Raw genomic sequence first — 14,393 nt, forward strand, 5'->3', positions numbered from 1 at the left:
CTGTCTCTCTCTCTCTCTGGGCAAGTCAAAAGATGGCAAGGAGCCTTCCTGCTTGTAGAAGGGGGGGTGGCCGGGTCAGTCTGTGCAAGGGACACCCACAAACACACACAAAAAAAATAAAATAAAAGGGTGTCCCTCCTGCTCTGCCAGTGAGGAAGGCCAAAAAGGCGCAGTCTTTCCCCCCACACTTCTTCTTCTGTTCCCCCCCCCTTTCCCCACCTCAATCACATGCTTACGGGCTTCTCTCTGGGCAGAATATCCCCCTTGGTTGTTGTTGTTTAGTCTTTTAATCGTGTCCAACTCTTCGTGACCCCATGGACCAGAGCACGCCAGGCCGTCCTGTCTTCCACTGCCTCCCGGAGTTGGGTCAAATTCATGTTGGTCGCTTCTATGACACTATCCAACCATCTCATCCTCTGTCGTCCCCTTCTCCTCTTGCCCTCACACTTTCCTAACATCAGGGTCTTTTATTAATAAATAAAAAGTTGCCAGGCTTCCCATAGGAAGGGGCAGCCTGAATATTGACAGCAGGACTGGGAGCAGTGAAGACGGTCTGCACAGGACACCCTCTTTTCTGCTCCCTGACATCCACACTTGCTGAAAAACAGCCCTGACCTTTGCCTTGGGTTTGGGAGAGAAGTGGTGGACTGTCGGACTGTCAGCTTCTGGGATTTCCCCTTGTCGGATGTCACCCTGTGAACGGACCCATACTCTGATCACACACCCAATAGTAACAAATCTTCAAACTTCAGCTATTTTCCTAAAACCCTAACCCATAAACCCTCACCACTACATTGAATAATATTTCCCCCCTCTTTTCGGTAAGATCCTACCTGGACACTGTTAAGTGCAAAGTCCCGCACCTCAGAAAAAGAAACCAATTGCACAGTTACAAGATGTGGGTTACTTGGCTCAGCAAAACTATGAGCGAGAGGGATCTTGGAATTGTTGTAGATCACAAGCTAAATGTGAGCCAACAGTGGCTTTTTATCAATCCAGGTTCTCCTAGCTCTTCCCTTTCTCCTTTAATGGGTTCACCATTTTCAATACATTTATAGACTTGCAGTGCCTTTAAATTAAGTACAGTGTGTCAAGGAAAATTGCAGGCCTGAGCAGAATGGAATGGAGTGGGGTGGGACTTCCTGCTGTAAAAGAGTATGTCCCAGGACCGCGCGCCTAACGACGCGCAAAATTCTCAAATTTTGTATCTGGCCTTAATATGGTAAATAGAAAAGCCAATTAGATTTGCAAAAGCCGGGGAGTTAGGAAAGTTTTAAGGATCAGATCATACTTTTGCAGTATTAAAGAGCAGGCCGGGTAGGTGGGGCTCGTCAGCCATGGAAGGCAGCCCATCTAGGAGAAGGAAAACTCCGATTTCAAACCTCCACTGCCTTGTGGCTATATCCACCAATGGAAAAGGCTTCAGGAGTTAACCTCGAGGCAAAATCTGGAGCTGGAGTCCCGAAGGCGGCTCGTGTCGTTCTGCCAACTCCTGCGACGTTGCTGGAACCAGTCGTATTGGCTCTTGCCTTTCCATTGGACCATTTCAGCAATGTGGAGAGGGGGGATCTGCTGCTTGGGTAACAGCCTATCCTCCATATTACCTAACCCGGGCTTCATGCTCTGGAGAGGACACTCCTCGATTCAGAGCATGTTACCATAGTCTCTCGAGACTGAAGGATGCCTATGAGATCAAACCCCATACTACATGCTCCATGGGAGGGAGCCTTCCATACAGCATATGAGAGTTTTTGGTTGCAGTGCTTGGGTACATGTACCAAAGGAAACCAGAAGAAAAGGAAAGCCAAAAGCAAAGAAAATGAGGTTTTTGAGCTATGAAAGAGGGTCAAAAGCGTATCGTTTCCTAGATGGAAACAGAAATGTAGTAATTTCCAGATCTGCAAACTTTTGTGAACATGAAAACTGGGATAAGGTACATGCAAACTCTCAAGTGTACATTCCCTTCACAGAAAGACAAAGGAGACAGGGAAATCAGGTAGAGCCAAAAGAAGAGGCTGAAGAAAGTTCCAGTCACCGCAACTCAGAAGAAGAAGAGGAAGATGGAGTGTGTAGTGAGACAGGATGTGAACTTGTAATTAAAGAAGAAAGACAAATCCCTAGAAGGTCAGAAAGGGCTAATAAGGGAATCCCACCAGAAAGGTTTGGTGTGGGAGAAATAAGAGTGTGTCACATATACCAAGAGCCAAAGAATTTTGAGGAGGTAATGCTTCTTCCAGAGATTGAAAGGAAGAAATGGGAGCAGGCCATGAAAGATGAATTGAAATCAATGGATGATCATGAGGTGTTCACTGAAACAAAGTTGCCACCAGGGCAAAAGGTGATAGGCAGCAAGTGGGTTTACAAGAGAAAATTGCAAAATAATGGTGAATACAGATACAAAGCTAGATTGGTGGCTCAGGGGTACACACAGAAGAAAAACGTACATTACGATGAGGTTTTTTCACCCACTGTGAAAACAGACAGTAAGACTGGCCTTAGCCTTAGCTGCATCAAGAAACTATGTTGTAAATCACTTTGATATTACAACTGCTTATTTAAACGCAGAGTTGCAGGAGGAATTGTACATGGCAAAGGCACCTGGTTTTGAAAGCCACAAACCAGGAGTGGTGTACAAATTTAATAAGTGATGTATGGCCTACGACAGTCAGCTAGGAATTGGAATCAGTGTCTACATTCGGCTTTGGAGAAATTGAAATATAAGAATAGTTTAGCAGATCCATGTTTGTATGTTAAGGAATATGGAAAAGAACTAAACATTTTGCTGGCCTATGTAGATGACATTTGTTTCATGTCTAAAGACCAAAGCCAAATAGATTTGTTTGAGAAGCAATTAAAAAAGGAATTTAAATTAAAGAACTTAGGCCCAATACAAAGTTATTCTCCAGAAACAAGAGAAAGGGTTTGTGTTAAATCAAAAGATGAAAATAGAACAAATGTTGACAAAGTATAACATGCAGGAATGTAAAATTGCAAAAACTCCAATGACAGTGGACTTTCAAAAGTCAGAAACTGAAAGCAAGGAGTTTGAAAATCAGGAAATATACCAATCGGCAATAGGAAGTCTAATGTACCTAGCCAATTGGTCTAGACCAGATATTGCTGCAGTAGTAAATATTCTGAGCAGGCACGTATCAAACAAAACCTTGGCAAGGGGTAAAAAGAGTATTCAGGTACCTAAAAGGAACGATTGACAAATGTCTAGTTATAAAACCCTCAAATGAGTTAAAGTTAAAAGCATTTGTGGATAGTGATTGGACAGGTGACAGGATTTGCAATATTGTTTGCTGATGTTTTAGTGGGATGGAAATCAAGAAAGCAAAGTTCCATCGCTACATCAATGAGTGAAGCTGAATTTGCAGCTTTGTCTGAGCTGTGCTCAGAGATTATTTGGTATAAACAATTAGTCAAAGATTTGAGAATTGAAGTAAACCAAGCAATTATGGTATTTGAAGACAATACAACCTGTATCCAGATGGTGACAACTGAAAAAATGTGAAGCAAAAGTAAGCATGTAGATATAAAATATAATGTCAGAGTATCAATAAAGGAGAAATTAATTGAGTTACAATATTGTGAGTCAGAGAGAAACATAGCAGATATTCTGACAAAACCCCTGAATATACAGAAACACACAGAAATAACAGAAAAGCTGGGAATACATTCTGCTCAGACCTTAAATTTGGAGGGGTGTCAAGGAAAATTGCACGCCTGAGCAGAATGGAGTGTATTAATGAGAAGCCATAATGATCAGGTGTGCTGAAACTGAGTCAGGATGACTCAGCAGAGCTGATATAATCCAGGGCTGATGCAACCCAGGGATGAGGTAATATGTAACCTGACTGGATATGTATATGTATATATGTATGATTGTACAGTTAGTTATATCTTCTCCTGCATGAAGATCACATCTACTCGTTATGCTGCCTGACTGCTGTAAATATTGCTGTAAATACACGTTGCTGAAGGAAATGCTGCTGGACTATGTGTGAGTTATTCCTGGACTCCCTGAACCGCGAATTACTTTGCTAAAAACCATGATTTCCGCTAAGAAGCTGACACAGTGGAGGAAACTTGCAAGTAAACCATGGAACTTTTGCAGTAAAACCTCAATTCTAATCATAACCTCTCCTTGTATTTCTGAGTAAGCTGGCTGGATAGGTCAGTGGTTTAAATATCTGGATGGAGAACCAGAGGTTCCTTGCTGTGTCTCCCACGGGTAAGTTCAGCCTGTGTGGCCTTTGAGAAACTGCAGGGTCCCAGAAGCAGGGAATGGGGAATGACTTTTGAATATTCTCTACCTAGAAACCCCTGAAAAAAGGGTTGCCATCAGTCAGAATTGACTTGATGGCCCATTATTGATGGCCCAGAGGAGAAACCACTTAAACAGCTTCAGACTAGTGCTGCTAGTTCAATTTAAAGAACTCACCCTGGGGAAAAATCAAACAAAAAACATGGAATGTGAAAAGAGTTTCAGAGGGAGAAGAAATCTGTGTTCACATCGAAGAACTCACACAGGGAAGAAACCACATAAATGCATGGAATGTGGAAAGAGCTTTAGTCAGATTGGTCAGCTTAGGGTACATCAAAGGACCCACACTGAGGAGAAACCACATAAATGCATGGAATGTGGAAAGAGCTTCAGTCGCAGTGATGCCCTTAGGTCACATCAAAGGACACACACTGGGGAGAAACCACATAAATGCATCGAATGTGGAAAGAGCTTTAGTGACAGTGGTAATCTTAGGTTACATCAAAGGACCCACACTGGGGAGAAACCACATAAATGCATGGAATGTGGAAAGAGCTTTAGTCAGAGTGGTCACCTTAGGGTACATCAAAGGACCCACACTGGTGAGAAACCACCAGAAAGACCTTTAGTCGCTGTGATGCCCTTAGATTACAGTGGTGCCCCGATAGATGACGGCCTCGCTGAATGACGAAACCGTATGATGATGACTTCTTGCGATCACTATAGTGATTCGCAAAACAGTCATTCCTATGGGGGATTTTCATTTCACAATGATTTGGTCCGTGCTTGGTGAGCCGTTTGTTTACAAGACAACAAATTTGACAGCTTCACAAAATGGCTTCCCTTTGGAAAATGGATGGCTTCCCTTCGCAAAATGGATGGCTTCCCTTCGCAAATTGGGTGTTTTCCAGACAGAAGCTTCGCAAGACAGTGATTTAAAACAGCTGATTGGCGGTTCTCTATGGACGATCTTCGCAAAACGACCAAGTATTTTCCACATTGGAATGCATTAAATGGTTTTCAATGCATTCCAACGGGGAATTTTTTTTCCACGACAATTTTGCTGTTCGGCGATTTTCCTGGAACAGATTGTCATCATCATGCAGGGCACCACTGTACATAAAAGTACTCACACTGGGGAGAAACCATAGAAATGCATGGGATGTAGAAAGAGCTTTATTCAGAGCTCCTGATAAGAAGGCATAAGGAGCTCATTCAATTTTGTGCTGGTTTCCACTGGAAAGAATAAACAAGAAAATGCTGACGTAATGCAAAACAGAGAGAAAAGACAATAAAGGGAGTGCATTTTGAATGGCCACTTCTGATGTGTTTTACTTCCATCGTTAATTAACAGATATCACAAAATAGACGTGGAACCTTGTGCTAAAAAAAATGAAAATAAGCATATTTTGTGCAATAGAAGCTTTTAGAAAGGGATGGATGTTCTAAGGCTAACTGATGAAAGAAAAGCAAGTAGTGAAGAGAGAGAGCTGTCATTTGTTTTATAAGGCTTCACCCTCAAAATAATAATAGTAATTGAGTTTTAAAGAGGGTACCAATTAATTTGTATTCTCTCTCTATATAAATATATATATAATTAATGAATATACATTATTCATGAAGAACGAGGGATTTCTATGCTATTGTATTGAGAGTATACTGCTTTGTAATGGCAAGGATTGGTGGAAGAAATTTTGGTTTTTCAAGTTCCAGTCTCTTTGGGCCCTGGACTGCACTGGGTCAGAGGTGACCAAATCCTTTGATCCTTAACATCTGAGCTTCTCGGAGGCTGGGAAAACTAAGCCTTGGGAAGATTTGGTTTTGCTGACTGATGCAGAATAAAGGAATATAAATATTGGGAGAGACCTCCCACAAACTATTATTAGAAAGGAACTGAGAACTGTAGATTTTTGGTTTCAAGGAGTACAACAGACGGTGGAACTGATGCCGGGTGAAAGTCCTTGGAAGAGCAGGAAGATAACCATGTGGCAGTGACAGCCTGCAATGGTTTTTACACACGGCTGGGTGAGAACAAAATTTTCTGTGTGTTGACAACACAATTGCAGCCAAATAGTACTTTTTTATTTGTATATATTTTAAAAGTTTAAATACTTCTGCATGTTTGTTGTGGGTTTTTCGAGCTCTTTTGAAGGTTGTTCTTCCTAATGTTTCGCCAATCTCTGTGGCCGGCATCTTCAGAGGACAGGAGTCGGAACTCTTTGCTCTGGTGCAGTTCTGACTGCTGTCCTCTGAAAGTGCCGGCCACCAAGACTGGCGAAACGTTAGCAAGAACAACCTTCAGAAAATGGCCAAAGAGCCCCAAAAACCCACAACAACTACCAACATGAAATACAGTATGAGATATGCAGGAAAAGAAACCAAGAGGAGATTCAGACAATTTCCTGAGAATATTTTTGAACCCAAAACCATCATCAGCAAACCTCACAATCACACACACACAGTTTTCCCAGTGTAGGAAATGGGCAGCCCCTCTCTCTAGGGGCTCTCCTGCCCCCATTGCTCTGGTTAGGGGAGAGCATGGGGGGATTGAGGGTCAGGATTGAGGCTCAGGGCCTGGTTCATGTGTCCGGAACTTCCCTCCCTTGCAGGGGCATCAGGAGCTGCCTTGGCTGCCAGATGGGTGGCATAGAAATGCAGTATCATCATCATCATCCACATTGCCAGCTATCTTCCAACCTACCCACTCCTGCTCTTCCCTCCGACTTCACTCACAACCCTCGCAGGAGCTGGGAGAGACGCAGGTGGTGGGGTCTTGCGGCTGGGCTCCCCCCCTCCTATCGTGATGCCTGGGTTGGTCTGGAATGGACGCTTCAGAGCCATTGGCTTTACAAAAGACCTGCCTCCCACCCACCCCCAGATGCAAAGGCTGAAATGATCCCTGTGAGGAGGGACTCCTTCTGGGTTGCATTTCTCTTTTTATTTTCTCCAGCCCTCCGTAAAGGAGGGACAAGTCTTCTTCTTCTGACTCTTCTCAAAGCCCCCTTCGCCCGTCCGTCAAGAGGAGCCTCCAAAATCAGAGGCCGCAGGAGAGGTGGTTCGTCTTTGGAAACGAGGAGCCGGCCTTTGGGAAACGGGCTGGCCTTGAAGGGGGCCTTTGGGACCCGACGCTCGGAAAGGGCTCTTCCTGGCAGCCAGGAGAAAACTTTCCAGCAGAGATCTCCTTTCTTGGGGGGGACCAGAGGATCTGGCCCACAGGATCTACCCCTCCAGTGCTGGCCCGGGAGGGGGGAGGGGGAAAGGGGCAGAAGCCGCCTGGCCAGAGGGCAGACTAAGGGGCCAGGATCTAGCCTCCCTCACTCCCAGCTAACCCCCTATATTCTCCCCCCTCCAAACCCCATTTCTCTGGGGCCCCTCCTATGCCCCCACCCCTACACAGGAACTTCACCTGAGGATCCAGACGGAGGTGGTTGATGGCCGGGGGGGGGAGAGGAATGAGCAGTGGGGGTGTCCCTAGAAAGATATTCCCCCAAAGGGGAGAAATATACCCCCTGCCCCCAACCTCCTCCCACTCCTCGGGGGAGCTGGAGGGGCCTCTCCATTCCTTGTCTCCTGCAGGGGGGAGGGGGATCTTTAGTGGGGATTGTTTGTGTGTGTGTGTGTGTGTCTGTCTGTTTGTTTGTGGGGAAAGATAGATGGGAAGTCAGGGTGGGGCCGAGATCCCGATACTCGGAAGGGTTAGGGTTGGGTTTGGGTTGGGGTTTGGGTTGGGGTTTGAGTTCGGGTTCGGGTTCAGGTTGGGGGTCGGGTCAGGGTTTGGGTCAGGGTTCAGGTTGGGGTTGGGGGTTCGGATTCGGGTTAGGGTCCGGGTCAGGGTCAGGGTCAGGGTTCGTGTCAAGGTTAGGGTCCGTGTCAAGGTCAGGGTCCATGTCAAGTTCAGGGTCCGGGTCAGGGTTAGGATTAGGGTTAGGGAGCACTGGAGGGACTGAGTCTCCTTGAACAATCTTGACTCCAGGGCTTGGCTTGGCTTTGGCTCTCAAAGAGACCAGTTTTGGGCAGAGAAATCTTACCCCAAGCACACAGACCCTTGTCTCCGTCTTCTTCTGGAGGGCAGAAAACTTGCAGGGTTGGAAAACTCCTTGCCACAGTGTCTTAGGATGTCGAGACAACTCCAACTGATGAGTGCAAGGAGATGAGGAAGTGTTTTCCTGGTCCCTCGTTGAAGATCTAGGCAACGCTGGCAACGTCACGGGTCGGGGGCAGGGGGGGCGCGTGGATTGTGCTCCCTGGGAGATTCTAGTTCTCCTTTAAAAGCCAGTTTCCCAAGCACTGAGAAGGTCAGAACCAGAAGAGAAAGGGGTCTCACCGTGTAGTCTCTGTCCCCCCTTGGTTTCTCACTGCCGGGAGTGACCAGCTCACCAGGGGCTCCTGGCATCCCATCTGCTGAAGGCAGAGACTAGATTCAGTCTCTGTAACTCTGGCCTTCTTTCCTTTAGTGCCACCGGCAGGATCTGGAGGTACTTAGGTGGGGACCCATCCCTGGCCTTGCTGATCCTCCCCAAGCTGCTGTCCTGCATGACCCGGCCATCCATCCTGGGGACTATCTCCTGCTCTGGCTGCGAAGAGCTTGAGGAGGAGGTGTGGGAAAAACACCTCAAGGTAAGCTCTCAGGGCCCACTTTTGACCCATCCTGGTAGAAGAGGTTGAGCCCGAATTCTCCGCGGTTCTCCTCCAAGAGCTGCTGGCCTGGACGGCTCCAGTCTGACCAAAACCAGGGCCTTTTGGAGGACAGGGCCTGAGAACCCAGGAGGAGCCTCTGGTCTCTTCCCCCTCCTCTCTTCCTCCTCCTCCTCCTCTCTGCAGGTCACCTGTGCCATGTATGAAGTGCTCTTGGGGCTGCACATGGAGGCGATGGTTCAGAAGGGGAGACATTGCAAGAACGGACTTCCTTATTCTATGCAGCAGCCGCCACTTGCAGCCAGTGTCCATGAAAACCCTTCTCAGGTAGGAGGAGGAGACATCTTACAAACGGCACCGTTATTCCACTCAAGTGCCGCCACTTGCAGCCAGTACCTTTAAAAACCTCTTTTCTCAATCAGGAGGAGAAGGAGTCATTATAGGATCACCCTGGGAGCAAATTCCTTGCAGGCAGACTTAGAACTTTGCGTGACAGCCCTCCCTTGGCTCAACTCTGCAGACTGCTTGTGGGCAGGGATGTAAGGACTACCCATCAAGTAGCAAAATTTGCCATGGCAGCCAAGAAGAGTCGTGCCAAGCATCAAAAATCCTAAATCTTTCTTTTTAAGTGTAATTGTGATATGACCGTGCCACGTATGTTTGATGCTGTCATGGATATATTGCGATGACCTATGGTTTTAAGCAATCAACCAATAAAGTAAAGCATTAAGATTCAACGGGCAGAACTGGCCGATCCATGCACCTTCTTCTTCCTTCGTTCACATGAGAAGCCACCCAGTGTTGTTTCCGGAGTTGAAGAAGAAGCCAGGAGGGGGCCGTCATTGCCCAGGGAAGGTCAGAATGGGCTCACTCTAGTCATCATCCCATTCTTCAAGGGGGGGGGGAACACTTTCTATTAAAATTGACGTTTTCAATAGAAAGGTATTTCTGCTAGGTGGCAGCAAAGGCCAGATAGAATGTGGCTAAAATAGTCTCGAATTGTACCCTTTCTTGTTATAAATTTTTCCCTTTTTGTTTTGTTTTTTGTAATATGAAATACACATTAAATAGAACCATATCAATAATAGTAGCTTACATGATTCAATTTCTATTCAGAAATGTTAAAATAAAAACGTCTGCGATGCCCAGGGACCGTATTGTACTGTGTCCTTTCTGGGGCCCCTGTGAAGGCTGCGGGGGGGCCACGCCATTACCCGATGTGGTTGCGCCTTCCCTGAATCCTGCAACAAGGATCTTGTAAGCGAAATCCTGGGCTCCTGGAATCCTCCCAGTCCAGTACCTGCGGTGGAGGGCTTTGCGCTCCGAGGGACACAATGCCTGGCCTGTGGGATGCGAGAGGGTGACAACGAAGGGGAATGGGGTAGGAAGAGGGCCCTCGTTTGGGCAATTCTATCAAGGGCCGATCTCAAAGGGATTCCAGGAGTCCACTTGCGTCTGGTGAAGCAAGCGATCCAGGGGTCCCATCTGGTCCATCGAAAAACCTGCAAGCATATATTGAAAAGAAGTGTGAATTCTGAGAGAAGTCAGAATACGGGCAAATAGCCCAAAAAACCCACAGTGTGAATTTTCTTTGATTGGTTGCAAAAGAAAACATTTTTGACTCTAAAATTGTGACATAATTGTGGGCTGCCAGCTGCCTCTGGTTGTGGAGCTGTAATTGTGAGTTGGTTTAACCTGCAAGAGTTTGGGACGTGGTGGCGCTCCGGGCTAAACCGCAGAAGCCTGTGCTGCAGGGTCAGAAGACCAGCAGTCGTAAGACTGAATGCACGCCACGGAGTGAGCGCCCATCACTCCTTGCCAACCTAGCAGTTCGTTGCCAACCTAGCAGTTCGAAAGCATGTAAATGCGAGTAGATAAATAGGTACCATCTCGGTGCGAAGGTAAAACGGTGTTCCCTAGTCACGCTAGCCACGTGACAACGGAAACTGTCTTCGGACAAGCGCTGGCTCTACGGCTTGAAAACGGGATGAGCACCGCCCCCTAGAGTGGTCTATCGACTAGATCAGTGGTTCTTAACCTTTTTGAAAGAAACGCCCCCTTGAGCCATTGAGGAAGTTATCGTCGCCCCCCTCCCTGAGGGGATATCTTACCTACCTACCTACCTACCTACCTACCTACCTACCTACCTACCTACCTACCTACCTATCTACCTACCTACCTACCTACCTACCTTGTCTCCCTCCCCACCCGGGTGCGAGGCAGCGCTTCACGGGGCGAGGATGAGGACCCAAGAGACCCTTTCCTTCCACCCGATCCACACTCAGTGCTCCCCTAAAGGAGAAAGGGGAGACGTGGCAGGTAGAAAGAGCTGGATCATCTGGCGGCAGCAGCAGCAGCACCGGATCTACTGCCAGCACTGTGGCTGCAGTCGCCTTCACAGGTTTGGCTCACTCCAGCGCCCCCCTACCACCCCCTTTCTGTTCTTTCGCCCCCACACCGCCCCTTTTCATTCTACCGCCCCCCTGAAAAATGAAATCGACCCCTGGGGGGCATTATTGCCCACGTTAGGCGGGATATAAATAAAATAAATAATAAAAATAATAAATAATAATAGAGTCGGACACGACTGGACTAAAAATGTCAAGGGGAACCTTTACCTTTACCTTTTTAACCTGCTAGAGTAGGGGACGGTGTGTCCTGCAATGAAAGGGGAAGGATGCCAGCCAGTAATGCCACACCCACCCACCCCGTCTATTCCTCACTGAATGGGGGCAGGGGGGGGAGAGCTTTTACTGTCTTGTGCTAGCAGTGGTCTGCAGTTCTGGCTGGAAAAGAGCAACGCCTGAAGCACAAGAGCTAACTAAGGGGCTCAAGAACGGCTTTTGCTCTCTGTATAAGAGTTGCTTTTTAGTCACCTCTTTCTGCCATTTGTTGAAACAGGACTGTGTGGTTTAAGCAAGAGAAAAATGGGCTGCGCCCACCCGCTGTGAGCAGTAGTTCTGCTTCTGAGCTGCCTGCAGTCCATCTGAAAAACCAGTTGCCTCTCCCCTGTGCCAAGAAAACATGACCACTCTGCTTTGTCCCCATTGCCGAGCAGCCTCCTCACCCTGTAGCTTGTGGGACAAAGAGCAGGCAAAGCAGCTCTTGGCAGCAGCGATGCAAGGGTTTTGTGCCTCACTTGAGGGCTCCTCCTCCAGTTACTGTTGGGAAACATGCTAAACGGAGGAGGAGATAAGCAGGGAGGATCCGACTTCATCAGGGGCGACCTTATAGTCGTGGGAGCTGTGATCATTTAAGCCCCCAATTGGGGATGCGAGTGGGGGGGGGGAAGCAAGCTTGGAGAGCCAGCTGGGAAGACTTAGGGGTGCTTAGGTTGCCCCTCTTGGGGTGCAGAGTCAGCTCCAGGCTCCAGCTCTGCCCACCCAGACTAGCAAGCACTTAAGTAGCTGCTCCCCCTGCCGTGTCCTGGAATGGAAGCGCTGGGGAAGCCCAGAGGGACCCCCGAGGGATACTGGGGTGAAAAGCCCCACTGGGGGCCCTGGGACACTTTCCCTCAAGGGGCATGCAAACGGCTGGCAGCCAGCAGAGGGATGGGGTGATGCCACACAAACATACCCATCACTTTTCAGCCCTATCGTTTTTCTCCCACACAGTCCAGGGCACCTCGGTGAATATCATCTGGGAGAAGCAGACCAGCTCCACGAACTACAAGACAGGCTCCTGGACGTACTTGGAGGTGCACTTGTTGCCATCCCTTCCGTTAAAAATTTAATTTTCAGAAAGGTAGGAGTCCCACGGATCACATCTTGGACTGTGTTAAAGTTATTTAAAATAATTCTAACCCACCTTTCTCATTAAAATAGGACCCAGGAGGTCAATAAAAGGCAATATTTAAAGCAAGAAACAAGTAGATATACAAATACTAAAAAAGTATCAAACGAACAGCACACTAAAAAGACAGCGAACCAAAACCAACACCAAAAACACATTCAATGCAGTATGACCTGACCAACCTTTTAAAACTTCCACTCAGGCAGCCCGTCACGAAGGGAGAGCTTGCCTGAAGACAGAGGTCTTTGTCAGTCTGCAGAAGGACAGCAAAGGTGGGGGGGGGGCCCAGCCTGGGCTCCTGTGGAAGGGAGTTCCAAAGTCTGGGAGCAGCAACATAGTGGCCTTTGCCCCTCTTTTTTCCAAATCAGATATTAACGTAAGAAAGCCAAGTACTCTATAGAGCAAGTTCCCAGTTACCTTTACCCTTTGGTCTGGCTGTACTGTTTTATATAACCAAGAACGTAGGTCTCCGCTTGCAACAGCAAAGAGAAAACACACAAAGAGAAAAATGGTGCCCCAGGTCTTTTCCAGATGTCAGATGTCATTTCTGCATCTCTTTTGGGAGATCAGCAGTGCTTGGAGCCTAGGTGCTGCTGGGGAGCAAGGGAAATAACAGAACAATGAAGAGGAAAGGGGCCCGTAAGACCATCCAGTCCAACCCACACACAAACACCCCAAAATAAAAACTTCCATCAAAAAGTAACAACTAGAGGAGGGGTGTCCTTCCCTCCTCCTTTCCTTGAAAGAGGATACAGAAGCCTGAACCTCATCACGGGACAACAGGAATCAGAGAAAGTTAAACAGGTAGTTGGAAATAAAAATATTTAGTTTGAGCTCCTTACAGGCCATCATAACTTGGCGGAAAATACGGCTGGCTGCTTGGAAGCGGGAAGAAATTCTGTCCGGACACATGAAGGCTGCTTCTCTTATCAGAGGCTCTTCCTCCTCACGGTCCCATGGCGCCTGCAAGGGCCACGCTGGTTGCCAGGTTAAGATCCTCTCAGCCTCTGTGACCTGAGGGTCTCTGAATGGGGCTCATGCTATTGCAGAGCCCCCCCCCCGGTCACCTCCAGCCAGCCCCCTCTCCCCGCCCCCGAGTGGGAGATGGAAGGGTTGGACTTGCTGTCAAAGCTCACCCCCCCCCCCACTGCCAGCACCACCACCGAAAGCTTTGGGCATTTCCCTCCAGGCTTGGTTTGCTTGTCATATGTAGCCTGTGTCATTAAAAGGGGAAACAGGCCCGAGGGGGGCTTTAAGGCTTTAAGGCTTTAAAGGGGGCAGCCTAGAAGCAGCACCCGTTTGGGTTTGGCTTGACTGTCCGAACTGAAGGCCAGAGGAACAGCTGGGATGGGACGAGGCCAGAAGCTGCCCTGGGCCCTCCCCAGCCCTGGATTAGGCACTTTAGGCCGTGGGCACGTACGGGCCCCTCCCGGCCTGCCCCACCCACCGAGCGTGAATAAGAGATGTGTGGTCTGGCCTCGGAGGGAGAGGGCGAAGGCACCCACAAGAGAGAGGGAGGGAAGGAAAGAAGGAAGGAAGGAGCAGGGCCCTCACCCAGCCCCACACGGAAAGGCAGCCTGGCCAGCAGCGAGCCCGAAGGGGGTGGGGTGGGGTGGGGTGGGGTGGGGAGAGAGCTGGCTAAAGCAGCCGGTGGACTTCCAGCAACAGAGAGGGGTGGCCCGGAGGAGCGCGGGGG

General features: G+C 48.2%; 1 long non-coding RNA gene across 1 annotated transcript; it reads right to left on the reverse strand.

The window, feature by feature from the left end:
* Nucleotides 1-9,934: 9,934 nt before the first annotated feature.
* LOC140704271 (uncharacterized) lies at nt 9,935-13,068 on the reverse strand. The gene is made up of 2 exons (XR_012083369.2): nt 12,880-13,068; nt 9,935-10,407 (listed from the first exon to the last, which is right to left on the reverse strand). It is a non-coding gene; the product is annotated as an uncharacterized LOC140704271 (long non-coding RNA).
* Between the last annotated feature and the right edge of the window lie 1,325 nt (nt 13,069-14,393).

The sequence above is a fragment of the Pogona vitticeps genome, chromosome 2, assembly GCF_051106095.1.
Source record: "Pogona vitticeps strain Pit_001003342236 chromosome 2, PviZW2.1, whole genome shotgun sequence".
Classification (NCBI taxonomy): domain Eukaryota; kingdom Metazoa; phylum Chordata; class Lepidosauria; order Squamata; family Agamidae; genus Pogona; species Pogona vitticeps.